Below are 20,493 nucleotides of genomic sequence, written 5' to 3' on the forward strand. Positions count from 1 at the left end.
AAAGTTAAAAGAATCATACTACCTGATTTTAACACTTGTGATATAGCTACAGTAATCAAGACAGAATGGTATTGGCAAAGCAGTACAACACATGGATGGAATCACATAATTTGTGACCTTTCATTAGCATAATATTTTCAAAAGTAGACTCACACAAATATGACCCACTGATTTTGACAAAGGTACAAAGGCAATTTAAAGATAAAAGGATAGTCTTTTCAACAAATGATGTTAGAACAATTAGACATCTATATGGAAAAAAATAAGAACCTCAACCTAAACCTCACACCTTATTTTATACAAAATGGATCATAAAATGAATCATAGATCTAAATGTAAAACATAAGACTATAAAACTTTCAGAAAAAAATATAGGAGGAGCCGGGCACAGTGGCTCACACCTATAATCCTAGCACTCTGGGAGGCCGAGGCGGGTGGATCATTTGAGCTCAGAAGTTCGAGACCAGCCTGAGCAAGAGCGAGACCTCATCTCTACTAAAAAAAATAGAAAGAAATTAGCTGGACAACTAAAGATATACAGAAAAAATTAGCTGGGCATGGTGGCGCATGCCTGTAGTTCCAGCCACTTGGGAGGCTGAGGCAGAAGGATTGCTCGAGCCCAGGAGTTTGAGGTTTCTGTGAGCTAGGCTGACACCACGGCACTCTAGCCAGGGTGACAGAGTGGGACTCTGCCTCAAAAAAAAAAAAAAAATATATATATACATATATATATAGGAGGAAAACTTCATGATGTGGGATTAATCAAGTAATTCTTGACACCAGAAACACAATTTCCAAAAGAAAAAGCTGACAAATTGGAGTTCATTATAATTAAAAGCATTTTTCCATGAAAGGTACTATTTAAATATGAAATGACAAGGTACAGACTGGGAGAAAATACTTGCAAATAATGAACTCAAAAAGGATGGACTTATACTGAGAATATATTACAAATTATCAAAACACAACAGTAAGAAAGCACCCCAATTTAAAAATGGGGGAAAGAATTAAAAACATACTCCACTAAACATGACATACAAATGGAAAATAAGCACATCAAAAGATGTTAAACATTGTCCAGGCATAGTGGCACATAATGAAAATATTAATAAGGCCCCACTATGTGTAGAAAACAGAAGCAATACAATTCCTACCCATCCCCAATTTGAAAAATTTGCCAAGAATTGCATAATTTCAAAACCAGCAGACAGATAAATTGTATACTGTGTTGATATAGTTACCAAATGGAGGTGTTCTTCAGATGATAAAAAGAAAATTGTTTTTACGTGCTTTGGAAAACTTCACCAAGTTCACTGTGTTTGGTGGCTATTGTGATGTGCACTTTACATTCTCTTGTTATTGGAATTTAAAGTCACTTGCCTGTCCCATAACAGCTTCCCTTAAATACTTTGTTAGGTGATGGTTCTGATTCCAGAGTTGTGAAAGGTGCCCCAAAACGTGAGAGATGGCAAGACATTATCAGGAAGGTCAAATCACCATGATACACCATGCTGACAATTGGAAGAGTATACTCTGCTAAAGAATAGAGATCATGCTGAGAAATTAAAAATCAGAATTTAAAACAAATGTAAGCGACATAAGTTTTCAGCCTGGAAATAAATAAGTTTTGAATTACATGAAATATGTACCTCACAAAAAGAGCTGGCCTTGAAGTCGCTTCAAAATTTTCATCTCTGCTCTGAGACTTAATAGCTGTGAAACCTCTGGGCAAGTGACTTAACCTCTCAAAGCCTCAGTTTCACTGGAAAATGGGAATGACAATAGGATTTAACTCATGGAGCATCTTGTGATATGATGCATATAAAGTGCTTTTGCTGTGCCTGGTACAGATTAAACAATCAAGAAAGGTGCATAGAAACAGTAGTGGTAGCTTTTGTTGTAGTTTGTTTCAAAGCATTAGTTGGTGGATTATTGTCCCCTTGGACCTTATCTGAGAGTTAAAATCACCAGTTTCAATAAAAATCACAATAGTGGTTACCTACTGGGAGAGGGGGATTGATTGACAATTGACTGAATGGGGCATGAGGGAACTTTCTGGGGAGATAGAAATCTATCTTCACTGGGGTGTTGGTTTACATAAGGGTATACAGTCCTCTCTGAGTACCTGTGGGGGATTGGTTCCACGACCTTCCTTGGATACCAAAATCCTCAGATGCTCAGGGAAAACTGGTTTTTCTTCCTGCCCTAAAACTACAAATACCCACAGATAGGGTAGAGGTAGAAGAAGACAAAAGAAAAGATTTGAAGAAGTGTAGGGCTTCATGCTACACACCAGCTTCCCCATATCCAGGTTTATGACAGAGAGAGAAAGCAATGAAATGTCCTTTGAAATTTGTGAGATCCAAGAATGAGGAGACATGCACCATGTCCTGCCTGGCATTTTGAGAGTAGCACCCTCATGTATATCCCTGTACCACTGGACAGGGACATGTAGTCAGATGGATACCGTGCCAAATCTGGAATCAGGGAGACCACCAAGGTCTCTGGAGGGTCTCCCATACAGAGTTTCTGCATGTCCCAGATTGGCCAAGAAAGAAATAACAACAATTACAAAACATCTGAAGGTCTACCATGTGCCAAATACATTTCTAAATGCTCTATATGGATTGTCTCAGTTAATACCCTCACAGACCCTGTCTAAGGAGATGCTGTTATTATTCTCTTTATATAGATCAGGAAACTGAGGCCAAAAAGGCTAAGAAATTTGATCACGGACACATAGCTAATAAGTGGTAGAACTAAGTAGTGTGCATGCAGAACCTTTTATCCTCCAACTTATTCTTATTCAAAATTGTTTTACTATTCTGAGTTCTTTTAGAATCAGCTTGTCAATTTTTTTTTTTTTTTTTTTTGAGACAGAGTGTTGCTTTGTTGCCCTGGCTAGAGTGAGTGCCGTGGCGTCAGCCTAGCTCACAGCAACCTCAGACTCCTGGGCTCAAGCAATCCTACTGCCTCAGCCTCCCGAGTAGCTGGGACTACAGGCATGCGCCACCATACCCGGCTAATTTTTTCTATATATATTTTAGTTGTCCATATAATTTCTTTCTATTTTTAGTAGAGACGGGGTCTCGCTCTTGCTCAGGCTGGTCTAGAACTCCTGACCTTGAGCGATCCACACGCCTCGGCCTCCCAGAGTGCTAGGATTACAGGCGTGAGCCACCGCGCCCGGCCAGCTTGTCAATTTCTACAAAAAAAACCTGTTGGAATTAGAACTGCATTGACTCTATAAATCAAGTTGGAGAAATTTGACATCTTAACAATATTGAGTCTCTGAATACATGGATATGGTATATTTCTCCATTTTTAGGTTGTCTTTTTAATTTCTCTCTCACAGGTATTTTGCACTTTTCAGTGTACAGGTCTTGCACATATTTTGTTAAATATATCCCTTAGTATTTCATATCTATTGATGCTATTGTAAATGAAATATGTTTTAAATTTTCAATTCAATTGCTTATTGCTAATAAATGTAAACACAATTCATGCTTTTTATTGATATACTTTGCATACCATAAAATTCCTCTTTTTCAAGCGTACAGTTCAGATGGGCACAGTCTCATGGATATAATCCCAGCACTTTGGGAGGCCAAGGAGAGAGGATCACTTGAACCCAGGAATTTGAGACCAGCCTGGGCAACATAGTGAGACCCTATCTCCACAAAAAAATAAATAAATAGCCAGGTGTGGTGGCGTGCACCTGTAGTCCCAGCTACTCAGGCGCGGAGGCAGGAGGATTGCAGTGAGCTATGATCATGCCACTGCCCTCCAGCCTGGATGACAGAGTGAGACCCTGTCTCTTAAAAAGTGAATAAAGTGTATAATAAATAAAGTGTATAATTCATTGATCAATAGTATATCCATAAGCTTGTGCAACCATCACCACTAATTCTAGGCCATCTTCATAACCTTAAAAAGAAACCCTATACCAATAAGCAGCCACTCCTCATTTCCCCCTTATCCCAGCCACTAATCTACTTTCTATCTCAATGGATTTGCCTATACAATTAATTTTTTATACTGACCTTATTATATTATGAGAACTTGCTAAACTGACTTATTTTTTCTAGTAGTTTTTTTTGTTATATTTCTCTAGATTTTTCTACATATATAACATATTCATGTGTCTGAAAGACTGAATATACAAATGGACAAAGGCCAGACCATATGTGACAATAAAAGTCTGACCCACGACTCCTGAAGCAACCAGTCTAAAAGCCAAACCACAACCTTAGAAGCAATCAACCTAGAAAGATTAGGACTTCATCAATGACTGCCAGGTTCCTTTTCTTTCCTTCCTTCCTTCCTTTTCTTTCTTTCTCTTTCTTTTTCTTTTCTTTCCTTCCTTCCTTCCTTTTTTCCTTCTTTTCTTCCTTTTTCTTTTCTTTCCTTCATTCTTTCTTTTTTTTTCTTTCTCTTTTCTTTCTTTCTCCTTTCTTTCTTTTCTTCTTTCTTTCTTTTTCCTTCTTTCTTTTTCTTTCTTTCCCCTTCCTTCCTTCCTTTTTCTTTCTTTCTTTCCCACTTCCAAATCACTCATGACCAACCAGAAAAAGACAAATATGCTCCCCAAATTAGTTACTTAAGGTGCCCACTTCTATTTAACCTACCTCCAGCTTCCCCGTGCCAATGGCCCCCAATCAGTGCATGCCTGAAGCCTTTCCGTTTTTTTTTTCACTATAAAGCTTTCCTACCCCTCCCCCCTCAACACTTTGAGTCTCTGCCAAATGCAAGTAATAGTGGCTACACTCCCTGATATAGAAAACTCTGAATAAATAGCCTCTGTTCTCATTTAGGTGGTCTTCATTTATTTCTGTATGTCTGTAAATAAAAAAGTTTTACTTTTTCCTTTGTAACCTGCAAATTTTTTGTTTCTTTTTCTTGACTTATTACAATGGCTGGAGCCTCAAGTAGGATGCTTAATAAAGTGGTAAAAGCAGACATCCTTACCTTGTTCTTAATCTTGGATTTTAGGTATTTTTTAATGAAATTAAATTATGATATTTAGATTTCTTTGTATATATTTTAAAATATAGGATAATAGTTTTAAACTATTTTCATGTATCAATATATGCAGTTTCCCAGGCTATCTTTTAACTACTTAAACTTATGATAAAAACTTTATTTTTTTGATTTATGTTGATTTAGGGGGTACATGTGTAGATTTGTTACATGGATATATTGTATAGTGGTGAAATCTGGGCTTTTTGTGTAACCCTCACCCTATTAGTGTATGTGGTACCCAGTAAGTAATTTCCCATTGCACACCACCCAGCCACATACACACACCCTCCCCCTTCCAAGTTTACAATGCCTATCATTACACTGTGTCCATGTGTACTTATTATTTAGTTCCCACTTAAAAGTGAGGACGTGGTATTTGACTTTCTGTGTCTGAGTTATTTCACTTAAGATAATAGCCTTCAGTTCCATCCAGGTTTCTGCAAATGACATTATTTCATTCCTTTTTATAGCTGAGTAGTATTCCAAGGTATACATATATACCACATTCTCTTTATCCACTCATCAATTGGTGGACATTAAGGTTGATTCCATATCTTTGCAATTGTGAATTGAGCTGCCATAAACATTCAGGTACAGATGTCTTTTTGATAAAATGACTTCTTTTCCTTTGAGTAGATACCCAGTAGTAGGAATGCTGGATCAAATAGTATGTCTAGTTTTAGTTCTTTGAGGAATCTCAATATTGTTTTCCACATAGTCTGTACTAATTTACAGTCCTGCTAACATAACTGTTCCTTTTTCACTATATCTACCCCAACATATATTGCTTTTTGATTTTTTAATAATGGCCATTCTGATAGAAGTAAGGTGGTATCTCATTGTAGTTTAAATTTTAATTTCCCTGATGATTAGTGATGTTGAGCATTTTTCCACACATCTGTTGACCATTTGTATATCTTATTTAAAAAACTCTGTTCATGTCTTTTGCCCACATTTTAATGGGGTTATTTGTTGTTGTCATTTTCTTGTTGATTTGTTTGAGTTCTTTGTAGATGCTGGATATTAGCCCTTTGTGGGATGTATAACTTGCAAATGTTTCTCCCATTCTGTATGTTGTCTTTTCACTCTGCTGATTATTTCCTTTGCTGTGCAGAAACTTTTTAATTTAATTAAGTCCCATTTGCTTGTTTTTGTTGTTGTTATATTTGTCTTTGGGATCTTAGTCATAAATTCTTTGCTTAGGCCAATATCTAGAAGAGTTTATCTTATGGTTTCTTCTAGAATTTTTATGGTTTCAGGTCTTACATTTAGGTTTTTAATCCACCTTGAATTAATTTTTATATATGGCAAGAGATAGGGATACTGTTTCATTCTTCTGCATGTGATTATCCAGTTTTCCCAGCACCATTTATTGAATACGTCATTCTTTCCCCAGTGTATGTTTTTGTCTGCTTTGTCAAATATCAGTTGGTTATAGCTATATGGTTTTATTTCTAGGTTCTCTATTCTGTTTCATTGGTCTGGGTCTCTACCTATATACCAGTACCATGCTGTTTTGGTTACTATATCCTTGTAGTATAATTTGGAGTCAGATAATGTGATACCTCCAGATTTATTCTTTTTGCTTAACATTGCTTTGGTTATTTGGGACCTTTTTTGGTTCTATATGAAGATTAGGATTATTTTTTCTAGATCTGTGAAAAATGATGTTGGTATTTTGATGGGATTGTGTTGAATATGTAAAACATTTTGGGCAGTGTAGACATTTTAACAATATTGATTCTAGCAATTTATGAGCATAGGAAGTTTTCCCATTTGTTTGTGTCATCTATGATTTCTTTCATCGGTGTTTTGTAGTTCTGCTTATAGTCACCTCCTTAGCTAAGTATATTCCTAGGTATTTTATTTTCTTTGCAGCTATTGTAAATAGTATTACATTCTTGATTTGACTCTCAGCTTGACTGTTATTAGTGTACAGAAATGCTACTTATTTGGGCACTTTGATTTTGTAACCTGAGAATTTGCTGAATTTATTTATCAATTCTAGGAGTCTTTTGGTGGAGTATTTAGGGTTTTCTAGAAACAAGATCATATTAATATAATTGGCACACAGGAATAGTTTGGCTTCCTCTTTCCTGATTTGGATGCCCTTTATTTCTTTCTCTTGCCTGATTGCTCTGGCTAGGAGTTCCAGTATTATGTTGAATAGAAGTGGTGACAGTGAGCACTCTTGTCTTGTTATAGTTCTTAAGGGTAATGCTTTCAACTTTTCCCCAGTCAGAATGATGTTGGCTGTGGGTTTGTAATATATGGATTTTATTATTTTGAGGTATGGTCCTTCTATTCCTACTTTCTTATGGGTTTTTATCATGAAGGGGTGCTGGATTCTATCAAATGCTTTTTCTACATCTATTGAGATGATCATATGGTCTTTGTTTTTACTTCTGTTTATGTGGCGAATCACATTTATTGATTTGTGTATATCAAACCATCCTTCCATCCCTAGGATGAAACCCACTTGATCATGGTGAGTTATCTTTTGATATGCTGCTGAATTTGGTTTGCTATTAATGGTATTTTCTTGAGGATTTTTGCATCTATATTCATAAAGGATATTGGTCTGCAGTTTTTCTTTTTTGTTGTGCACTTTCCAGGCTTGGGTGTCCAGGTGATGCTGGCTTTGTAGAATGAGTTAGGGAGGGTTCCTACCTTCTCAATGTTATTGAACAATTTTAGTAAAATGGGTGCCAATTCTTATTTGTAGGTCTGCTAGAATTCTGCTATGAATCTGTCTGGACTGGGGCTTCTTTTTCTTGGGAGATTTTTTTATTACTGTTTCAATCTCTCTACTCATTATTGGTCTGTTTAGGATTTCTATTTCTTCCAGATTCAGGCTTGAAAGTTTATGTGTTTCCAAGAATTTATCCAATTCCTCTAGGTTTTTCTAGTTTGTGTGCATAGAGGTTTTCATAGTAGTCACAGATGATATTTTTGTATTTCTGTGCTATTAGTTGTAACATTTCCTTTTCATTTCAGATTGAGCTTATTTGAGTCCTTTCTCTTCTCTCTCTGGCTAATCTAGCTAGTGGTCTATTGATTTTGTTTATCTTTTCAAAGAACCAACTTTTGGAGTTTTTTGATCCTTTGGTTTTTGTTTTTTGGTTGGTTGGCTGGTTGGTTTCCATTTCATTTAGTTCTGCTCTGAGCTTTGTTATTTCTTTCCTTTTGCTAGCTTTGGGTTTGGTTTGTTGTTCTTTTTCTAGTTCCTTGGGATGTGACATTAGATTTTTAATTTGTGATCTTCCTGGTTTGTTTTTTTGTTTGTTTGTTTGTTTGATGAAGGAAGTTAAGCCTATAAATTTTCCCCTTAGTGCTGCTCTTTCTGTAGCCCAAGATTTTTGGTAGCTTATGTCACCTTTGCTGTTCAATTTGAAAATTTTTTTTATTTCCATCTTGATTTTGTCAATAACCCAAGGATTGTTCAGCAGCAGGTTATTTAATTTCCCTGTATATGTGTAGTTTTGAGAGTTCCTCTTGGAATTGATTTCTAGGTTTATTCCACTGTGGCCCAAGAAGATACATGGTATGATTTCAATTTTTCTAAATTTGCTGAGAGTTGTGTTGTCCCATATGCTGATGAGAAGAATGTATATTCTGCAGTTTTTGAGTAGAATGTTCTGTAAATGTGTTAGGTCCATTTGTTTTAAACTCTCACTTAAGTCCAGTGTTTCTTTGTTTATCTTTTGCCTTAATGATCTTTCTAGTTCTGTCAGTGGAGTGTTGAGGTCCTTGGCCATTACAATGTTATTTATTTCTCTCCGTAGATCTAGTAGAACTTATTTTACGAATATGGGAGCTCCTATGTTAGGTGCATATATATTTAGGATTGCTATATCTTCTTATTGAATTGATCTCTTTCTTATTATATAATGACCATCTTTGTCTTTTTTTAACTACTGTTGATTTAAAGTCTATTTTATCTGATATGAGAATGGCTACTCCTGCTCACTTTGGTCTCCATTTTCATGGAATTTTTTTCTTTTCCTTTACCTTGAGTCTATGATAATGTTTGTGAGTTCAATGGGTTTCTTGGAGACAGCACATATTTGGGTTGTGTTTTTTAATGCATTCAGCCAATCTACATCTTTTAAGGCGGGGCATTAAGACTGTTCACATTCAATGTTAGTATTGATATGAGAGATATTGTTCTGGTCATCTTCTCAGTTGTTAGGTAGTTGCTTTGTTCACTCCCTTGTGTTACTGTTTTACAAGAGCAAGCGTTTTAACTTTTGGATGTTTTTACACTGGTGGGTATTGACTATTCTGTTCTATGTATAGAACACTTTTAAGCATTTCTTTTTTTTATTATTTATTTTTATTCTTATTTCAGCATATTGTGGGGGTTCAAAAGTTTAGGTTACGCATATTGCCCTTGCCCACCCACTCCTCCCCGCACCGAGTCAGAGCTTCAAATGTGTCCATCCCCTAGACAGTGTGCATCACACTCATTATGTATGTATGCACCCATCCCCTTCCCCACCCACATCTGCCCGACACCTGATCAATGTTATTCCTAAATGTGCTCTTAGGTGATGATCAGTGAAACCAATTTGATGGTGAGTACATGTGGGGCTTATTTTTCCATTCTTGGGATACTTCACTTAGTAGAATGGGTTCCAGCTCTATCCAGGAAAATACAAGAGGTGCTATATCACCATTGTTTCTTATAGCTGAGTAGTACTCTATGGCATACATATACCACATTTTATTAATCCACTCATGTATTGATGGGCACTTGGGTTGTTTCCACATCTTTGCAATTGTGAATTGTGAACTGTGCTGCTATAAACATTCGGGTGCAGATATCTTTGTTATAGAATGTCTTTTGTTCTTTTGGGTAGATGACCAACAATGGGATTGCTGGGTCAAATGGTAGGTCTACTTGTATCTGTTTAAGGAATCTCCATATTGCTTTCCACAGAGGTTGCACTAGTTTGCAGTCCCACCAGCAGTGTATGAGTGTTGCTGTCTCTCCGCATCCACACCAGCATTTGTTGTTATGGGACTTTTTGATAAAGGCCATTCTCACTGGAGTTAAGTGATATCTCATTGTGGTTTTGATTTGCATTTCCCTGATGATTAGAGATGTTGAGTATTTTTTCGTATGTTTGTTGGCCATTCTGTCTTCTTTTGAAAAATTTCTGTTCATGTCCTTTGCCCACTTTTTGATAGGGTTGTTTGATTTTTTCTTGCTGATTTTCCTGAGTTCTAAGTAGATTCTAGCTATCAGTCCTTTATCGGATGTGTAGCCTTGGAAAATTTTTTCCCATTCTGTAGGTTGTCTGTTTACTCTCCTGACAGTTTCTTTGGCTCTGCAGAAGCTTTTTAATTTAATCCGGTCCCATTTATTTATTTTTGTTGTTGCTGTGATTGTCTTTGGGGTCTTCATAAATTCTTTGCCTAGGCCAATGTCTATAAGAGTCTTTCCCACACTTTCTTCTAGAATTCTAATAGTTTCACTCCTAAGGTTTAATAAGCATTTCTTGTAGGGCAGGTCTTATAGGTCAGGGACTTCCTTTACAAGTGATTATACAGAAAAACTTTAGATGTCAACTAAAAATTGAATAAAGAAGTATATACATTTTCAAAATCCTTTTAGAGGACAATGAGCAAACTTTGAAGCAGGCTCCAGTAAAGTGAGTAAGTGTCCAAGCTTGTCATCAAAACTGCCCAAGAGGATTGCGGTCCAACCGGAATTGGCAAGGATTTGTCTGCCATTATGTAGAATAAGGATTCAATCAGAAATTAAAGAGGTATTAATAATAAAATTACACTTTGTGTACACCTGAATTCTTGACTGAAATGTAAATTCACATCACAATTATAATTACGATGATGATTAGAATGCACAGAGCCTTCTAAAATAGATGCTATGTTTTGAAAATCTGCTGGATTGGGGAAAATTACAAAAAAAGAGAATTTTTCTTTAGTTGGCACAATTTCTTCTCTCCAGGCATCACCTTACTAACTAGAACTGAATAGCCATATTTGAAGTGCTAATACCTAGCACTGGGGAGGACCCACAGTTACCCATCTGGCTTACCTAGTTCAGGAAACACAATTGCTAATATACCAAAGAAAAAGCTACCCAAGTGTCAGCAGTAACTATTGGTGACCAAAAAACAGGGGTTCCCCAAAGGGTAGAGAAGCAACAACTATAGGCTGGTATCAACTTAGATAGAGGACAGTGAGTGAGGACTCAAGTCCTAGGAGGGAGTTGGGGAGCCACTGGTTGAAGAATAGAGCTCTAAAAGCAATCCATCAGAAAATAGTCAGGAACAATATAGGAAAAGTGTTCAGCTCTTATCTTCCCCCAAGGAAACATATCTTGCCAAAAGAAGGCACATTCTAAACTTGGTGTGATAGGCAGAACTCCCCAACCCTCAGAGAGCTGGAATAGGGATTTGGAACAAGATCTATGAACTCCAAGATCTCAAGGGATGTAGATCCTGGGGCTGCTGCAGTATGGAACAGGGCCAGAGGGGTTGTTGCCCAATTACAATCTCTGCCCAGGCTGTACATTTCTAACCCTGCTGAAAAGCAGGACAAGGTGAAAGGGCTGTACCTCCTCACTAACTGCCTTGGCTTCAGGCAAGGCTGGGAAGTCTACAGATAACTGTGGGTTCATCACTGACAGTAGATATGGCAAGAGAATTTGTTAGGACCAGAGCAGATGGGCTTCTGAGTGAACTAGTAACACCGGCACTGACAACAACTCAGTTAGGTAAAAAAACAGTAGGATATAAATAATTTCAGCAAGGTCACACGATATAATATCAATACACAAAAATCAGTGATTTTCTATATACCAGCAATGAACAATCTGAAAATGAAATTAAGAAAGTAATTCCATTCATAATAGTACCAATACAATAAAATGATTAGGAATAAATTTAACAAAAGAAGTATACTTCTTTTATACAATAAAGCTATAAAAGATTGCTGGGAGAAATCAAAGAAGATTTAAATAAATGAAAAGACATCCATGTTTATGGATGGGAAGACTCAATCTTGTTAAGATGGCAATTCTCCTCAAATTGATCTGTAGATTCAATGCAATCCTACCAAAATCCCAGCTGCTTGTTTTGCAGAAATGAACAAGCTGATGCTAAAATTCATATGAAAATGCAAAGGACCTAGAATAGTCAAAATCATTTTGAAAAAGAAGAACAAAGTTGGAAGCTTACAGTTCCCAATTCCAAAACATTATAAATCTATAGAAATGCATCCTCATTCTGCATAATGGCAGACAATTCCCAGCCAGTTCCAGTTGGACCCCAATTCTTTTGGGTGGCACAGGGATAGACATACAGATCAACTGAACATAACTGAAAGCTCAGAAATAAACTCTTACACTTATAGTCAATTGATTTTCAACAAAAGTGCCAGAACAATGCAGAAAGAATATTATTTTCAACAAATGACTCTGGAAAAATTAGATACTCACATGCAGAAAGAAATTTAGGTCCCTGCTTCACACGATTCATTTAAAAATAGCTCAAAATGAATCATGGATCTACATTTAAGAGCTAAAATTACTTTATTTTTAAGGGAAAACATAGCAGAAAATCTATGTGATCTTGGATTAGACAAAGAGTCCCTAGATAGGATACCAAAAGCCTAATCCATAAAAGAAAACTTTGATAAATTACACTGCATCAACATTGAAAAATTTTGTGCTTAAGAAGACACCATTTAGGAATGAAAAGCCACAGATTGTGGGAAAAAAAACATAAACTATATACCTGATAAAGCACTTGTATATAGAATACATAAAGAACTCTCATAACTCAATAAGAAGACAAATGATTCAATTAAAATATGGGTAAAATATCTGAACAACTATTTCACCAAGGAAAGTATAAGAATGGCTAATAAGCACATGAGCAGATGCTTGACATCATTAGTCATTAGAGACATGCAAATTAAAACTACAATGAGATACTATTACACATCCACCAGAATGACTATAATCAGATAAGGGGTTGGGAAACTATAGGGCCATCTGCTTTGTTTTGTTTTGTTTTGTTTTGTTTTGAGACAGAGTCTCACTCTGTTGCCCAGACTAGAGTGCCGTGGCATCAGCCTAGCTCACAGTAACCTCAAACTCCTGGGCTCAAGCGATCCTCCTGCCTCAGCCTCCCAAGTAGCTAGGACTACAGGAATGCACCACCATGCCCAGCTAATTTTTTCTTATTTTAGCTGCCTGTCTAATTTCTTTCTATTTTTAGTAGAGACAGGGTCTCACTCTTGCTCAGGCTGGTCTCAAACTCTTGACCTCAAGCGATTGTCCCACTTTAGCCTCCCTGAGTGCTAGGATTACAGGCATGAGCAACCACACCTGGCCAGGGCCACTTGTTTTTGTAAATAAAGGTTTTTTTTGTCCCTCCTCTACTCTGAAGGAAGTAAATAAAGTTTTATTACAATATAGCCACCCCCATTTGTTTATATATGGTCTATGACTGCTTTCAGACTATCATGGCAAAGTTGAGTAGGTGGTACAGAGACCATAGTGGACTACAAATTCTAAAATATTTACTATCTGACCTTTTATAGAAAAAATAACAAGTGTTGGTGAGGTTGTGGTAGGTAAATTATACCTACCACATTGCTCATGGGAACGTAAAATGGCATAGCCACTTCGGAAGACAGTTTGGTGGCTTCTTAAAAGGTTAATCATAAATTTACCACATTACCTAGCCATTCCATTCCTAGGTATTGAAGAGAAATGAAATGACATGTCCACATAGACTTGCACAGGAATGTTCACAGCAGCGTTATTCAGAAACAGCCAAAAAAATTGGAAAGAACAAAATATTCATCAACTGGTAAACAGATAAGTAAAATATATTCTATCCATACGATGGAATGCTACTAAGAAATAAAAAGAAATGACATATTGACACATGCTACAACACAGATGAACTTCAAAACATTACACTGAATGAAAGAAACCCAGTGCAAAAGAAAATGTATCATATGATTTTTCTCCAGATAAGGCATTATGTCTATAGAGACACAAGGCAGATTAGTAGTTGCCTAAGCCTAAGGATAGGAACGGGGACTGATTACAAATTAACACAAGGGATCTTTCGGGGGTGATGAAAATATTCCAAAACCAGACTGTGGTTGTGAGACAAAGTGGCAAACGTAAGAAGCCATGTTTGCTCATTTCTGCTTGCCAGCATAATTTCACAAAGCTAACTCTGTGACCACGTGTAGCTCTCTGGAGGGATCTTTGAAGACAAAACAGGAGAGAGCACACAGTCTCCCACATCTCTTGCCTGAGTCACTATATTTCTGAAAAGATAAACGATCCTAGTCCTTGCCTTTTCCTACACGTAAAGTAACGGCTGTGGGCTTAGTGATCATGCTTCTGTAATCTATAGTCAGATGTACTCTTACACTCAAACCTTGCCGTAATTCTGCTTCAGTGTAACTTCTAAGTGTGATGTGACTTTGCACTACTGAGCCCCCACCACCTGTACACAAGCAGTGGGCTGAAATACTGTGCCAGAGCAGTTTGACGGAACTGCTCCTGCTAGAGGCCTCCATCTATAGCCCTCAGTTCTGAACAAAACCGTTAGTCCATTTTGAATTGCTACAAAGGAATACCTGAGCCTGGGTAATTTATAAAGAAAAGAGGTTTATTTGGCTCATGGCTCTGTAGACTGTACAAGCGTGGCACTAGCATCTACTTCTGGTGAGGTCAATCATGGTGGAAGGCAAAGGGGCAGCAGGTGTGTCACACAGCAAGAGAAGGAACAAGAGAGGGAGGAGGTGGTGCCAGGCTCTTTTAAACACTCCAACTCTAGGAGTAAACTAGTAAAGTGAGAACTCATTCATTATCGGAGGGAAGGCACCAAGCCATTCATGAGGGTCCCACCCCCATGACCAAAACACCTCCCATCAGGGCACCACATCCAACACTGTGGATGGAATTTCAACACGAGGGATTTGGAGGGGATAAGTATCCAAACTATATCAAAAACTAACTCTAATTCTTTACAAGCTTGAATTTTTTCTTTAGTCAATACAGTGATGGTTAAACAACTTTATAAACAAATAGGGATGGTTATACAACTTTATAAACATACTTAAAAATCATTAAATTGTACACTTATGGGTACATTTTATGGGATGTAAATTAGACCTCAACAAAGCTGTTTTTTAAAAAGAATATAAATAATGACATGTAACATTTTAATTATAAATTATAAGGGAAGAGAGAATCTGGTCCTTAAGGAAAAAATACCAAAGCAATAAAATAGACAAACTCACACTAGCCTAAGAGAGGACAGGACAAATATACCATGTAAGGAACAAAAAGAAGTTAAAACACAAATATGATTTCCCCCAATTATAACAAAATAGTTTGTACAATTCTGTTCTGGTAAAAGTTTAAATTTTGAACCAGTCATTTTTTGAGTAAATATGAATTACTAAAATTGACTCAGAAAGACCCACAGAAACAGAAGTAAAAAAACTTTGAAAAAAATTAAAAGTATTAAAAGAAGCATTCTACAAAAAGGGAACAGACCAGATAGTTTTAAGTGCAAGTCCTTTCAAATTTTCAAAGAACAGTCAGTCCCTACTGTTCATCAAATGCCCAGTAGATATTAGGCCCTGTGCCAGACACTGAGCTGCAGCAGTGTGCAAAGGTGGACACTCTCAGGGCTCCCATGGCACTTGTAATCCAATGGGGAGGGGCAAATATTAATCAAAGGATCTCATCTCTAGGCCCAATTATTAACTTAGGGAATGATCTAGAGAAAAGTGCCCAAATTCTCTAGGAGGGTGTAAGAAAGGAACTTGACAGTAGACCAGAGGTTTGGGGAGTTTCCCCTGATCCAGGGATGCTGTGCTGAGATCTACCATGGAAAAACATTTCAGAGAGGCTCCTACAAAGGCCTTGGGGCAAGGGGGAACATGGCATGTTAGAAGGGTCACTATGACTGAATTCCAGATAGAAACTAGAGGGAAAAGTGGAGTAAAACCTAGGTATTTGGCAGACGATGTTTTTAAAATGGGACAAACTTAATCACATTTAAGTGCAGGGGCAGGATCCAGTTGAGAAGGAGCAGTCGGATATATAGATTAGGGAAAGAAGAACTGAGAGTGTTAGGTTTGAGGACAATAGGAAGGAACTAAACCCAGGGAATAGTTGTAGGGGTTGGCTTTAGGTGTGAGAACAAACAGCACTTCTAATGCAGCAGGAGGGCAGGCGGAAAGGATGGATGTGGTTTTGTGTGAAGTTGCAGTTTGGTTTGGGAAAAATGAGGGAGTTCCCATCTGATGGCTTCAATTTTCTTTGTTACAAATGGCCATGTCTTCTGACAGTGAAAAGGTATCTAAGATAGTCAGAGGCTTAAGGAGAGTAGCAAAGAGGTGAAATAAGTAATTGTAGAGAGCAGGAAATCAAATTAATCATAAAAGTAGTGTTGAGGGCTGATATGATGTTGATGGTCATATTAGTTTGTTGTAATTATGTCCTATCCCTGAAAATGGAGAACAAATGGTATCAGATTGAAGGAGAAAATCATGACCTAAAATATCCAGAAAAGAAAACAAACAAAAGATAAGAGCAACTTGAGGGATCTCCAACATCAGAGACAGTGGATATGAGGAAATAGGAGTGATCCCTGGGACAACTAAAAGAGTAATCCTCTCCAGCTTTTGCCAAGCAACAGGCAGCAGAAGCTCCTGCCTTCAGGTGAGAGCAGTGAGTGACTGCAAGCACCTGAGCCACAGAGGCAGGACCTTGCAGTGCCCATGGTAATGATGTGGTGGTCCCTGCCCCAGAAGACTGGAGAGTAACATACCCCAACCAGCAGCAAGTCCAAATTCCTTCCTTAAATTACTGGCAATAAAATGCTATAAACAGATCCAGTACTGACATGTGGGCTAACATGGAACTTCAAAAATTAAGATGAACACCCAACCAAGAATGACAAAATATTTGAGGAAAATTCTAATACCAAAAATGAAAAATACCACCTAACATGAAGGAGAGAAGTAACATCTAAGGAAATACAACTAATACAACAAACAATATGACTTACTCTGAGGAAGAAGAAACTGGCTCAGAACCTCTTATACCTGAGCCCAATCTTTGAAATTCACAAGCCAAGCATTTGCCTCTTTTGTATTCTGGTTCTATTGTGACAATATCCTTTAAGGCCAAGGATGACTCAGTCTAGTTATCAGAATGGAGAAAGTGTTACAAACTGGATAAAAACACATGGGTTTAAATATCAAAATATTTTCCCAGTACATCAAACAAAAGACTATGTTATGTATGTTACAATATTAATGTAACAAACAGTAGAATTCAAGATGAAAGGCACTAAAAGAAACAAAACGGTGATACTTCATATCAATAAAATAATAAAGAAGTATTGAATTTTTACATATCTCACATCAGAGCTTGCAAATGTATTAATATAATGCAAAATCTAATAGAAATATCAGACTTCTGATAAGATGAAATGAAACTTCATTAGAGCAATTTACTCCCTCAATACCTAAAGAAATGAGCAATAAATGAACAAAAAACACTCACACTCATATACATACACATACATGTGTGTAATGTGCCCCAGACATTACCAGCATCACCCAAACTAGATAGGTGGCCAGGAAAAGAACCAGAAGGGTCTGGAGCAAATAGAGAGGTCCAACTTGGCTCAGCAACTATCCCCAGCCTCACTGCCCAGTAGCCTTATTGGAGAATAAATAAAATCCTAAAAATGCTTGCTAATGTCATCAAACCTAGAGTGATCTAACCTGAATGGGAATCCTTATCTTCTATCTCTTCTTACTAAAAAGTAGTACATATGGTTCCTAGAAAAGAATGGGGAAGGTAAAAAATGAAACTGACTCTCAGACAAAAGGGAAAATTTCAAAACTACCCACTGAATTTGAAAAATGTTCCAAATAAGAAGAAATCCTAATGGACAATACACTTTAAAAGGTTGTTTTAAAGCCCACTGACCAAAGGCCACCAGGAATATATCTATAATAACAAATAGTAAGGTTCATTTACCTTGCACAACAGGGAGAAAACACTCCAGAGGAACTGTAGAGGTCTAGCAACAAGAAGCTGGAAGGGGCTTCTGACAGGATTTGGGCTTGTGCTAGATCGTTCCAAAAAAAAGTTAAACAAGTGAGGATCAGTTGTGGATTGAGGGTTTTCAATAAACTGGAACAACTCAATGGCTGTATATCTTAATAATTTTTACTAGGAAGGAGGATTAAAGCAAGACTAAAGTTGTTGTTGGTAAAGGAGCAGTCGTCACTCCGGTTAGTCAGAAGTGAGGGATGTTTGATTGTTTTCATGGTTGCAAAATGGCTTTGTCTCTGTCTTGTTCCAGATATGGTCACAGAGTGGCCTTGTCTGTATCTTATTTATATTCTAGAAAGTATCCTTTTTGTTCATTTGAGAACACTATGACCTGGCTGCTAGCTACTAAAAAGGAAGCTTTATACTTTCTCAAGATGATTAGCTTCACTAGCAGTAAGGTAAATGCGAATTATAGCAACAAATACCTTTTGACACACATCAGACTGACAAACATAAAAAAGTGGTAACACCCAGTGCTAAGGGAAATGTAAGGAAATGGTTTTCCTCATACATTGAAGATATAGGGTAAAATATTACAGCTTTGTAAAGTTGTTACTATTATGGAGAATTTTGAACATATATAAAAGAAGACAATTGTTATACCATTGAACTCCCATTATGCCAGCTCCAACAACTATCAACTCATGCCCACTCTTATTGCATCCATGTTTCCATCCACTTCTCTCCCACCAGTACCTATCTGAAGCAAATTAGAAGCAAATTTTTTTTTTTTTTTTTTTTTTTTTTTTTTTGAGACAGAGTCTCACTCTGTTGCCCAGGGCTAGAGTGCCGTAGCGTCAGCCTAGCTCACAGCAACCTCAAACTCCTGGGCTCAAGCAATCCTCCTGCCTGAGCCTCCCAAGTAGCTGGGACTACAGGCATGCGCCACCATGCCCGGCTAATTTTTTCTATATATTTTTAGTTGTCCGGTTAATTTCTTTCTATTTTTTAGTAGAGACAGGGTCTCGCTCTTGCTCAGGCTGCTCTCGAACTCCTGACCTTGAGTGATCCTCCTGCCTTGGCCTCCCAGAGTGCTAGGATTACAGGCGTGAGCCACCGCACCCAGCCAGAAGCAAATTTTTTTATCCATAAATATTTTAGTATGTATCTCTACCATTATCACATCTAAAACACATAAATTCCTTAATTTAGTGAAAGATTTACTCAGTGTTCAAATTTCCAATTGTCTTATAAATGTCATACTTATTTTTATACTTTGTTTGAAGGAAGAAATAGAACTCCTGAACAGACCAATGTCAAGTAACAAAATGGAAGCAGCAATAAAAAATCTCCCAACAAAAAAAAGTCCTGGACCACATGATTTCACAGCCAATTTTACTGGACCCATAAAGAAGAACTGGAACCTATACTGTAGAAATTATTTCATAATACAGAGAAGGAAGGAATCCTCCCCAACTCATTCGAGGAAGCCAATATCACCCTGCTACTAAAGCCAGGAAAGGACACAACAAAAAAGAAAACTACAGAGCAATATCCCTTATGAATATGGATGCAAAAATTCCCAATAAAATCCTAGCAAAGTGAATTCAGGTGCACATCAAAAAAATAATACACCATGAGCAAGTGGGCTTCATCCCAGAGATGCAAGGATGGTTCAACATATGCAAATCTATAAATGTGATTCAGCACATAAATATAAGCAAAAACAAAGACCATATAATCATCTCAATAAATGCAGAAAAAGCATTTAACAAAATTCAGCACTCTTTTATGATAAGAACTCTGAAGAAAATAGGCATACATGGAACATACCTCAACATTATAAAAGCCTTATACGACAAACCCACAGCCAACATCATACTGAATGGGGAAAAATTGAAAGCATTCCCACTTAGAACTGGAACCAGACAAGGTTGCCCACTGTCACCACTTCTGTTTCACATAGTGCTGAAGTCCTAGCCAGAGCAATCAGGCAAGAGAAGGAAATCAAGGGTATCCAAATGAAGATAGAAGAGGTCAAACTATTGCTTTTTCCTGACGATATGATTTTATACCTAGAAAGCCCCAAAGACTCTGCCAGGAGATTCCTGGACTTGATAAATAAATTCAGCAAAGTCTCAGGCTACAAAATCAATGTACACAGATCAGTAGTATTCCTATATATCAACAACAGTCAAGCTGAGAATCAAATCAAAGACTCAATACCTTTTACAATATCAACAAAGAAAATAAAGTACCTAGGAATAAATATATTTAACCAAGGAGGTGAAAGATGAGGGAGAACCATGAAACACTGAGGAGGGAGATTGCAGAGGATGCAAACAAATGGAAGAACATACCATGCTCATGGATTGGCAGAATCAACATTG

Source organism: Eulemur rufifrons, chromosome 7 (assembly GCF_041146395.1).
Source record: "Eulemur rufifrons isolate Redbay chromosome 7, OSU_ERuf_1, whole genome shotgun sequence".
NCBI lineage: Eukaryota > Metazoa > Chordata > Mammalia > Primates > Lemuridae > Eulemur > Eulemur rufifrons.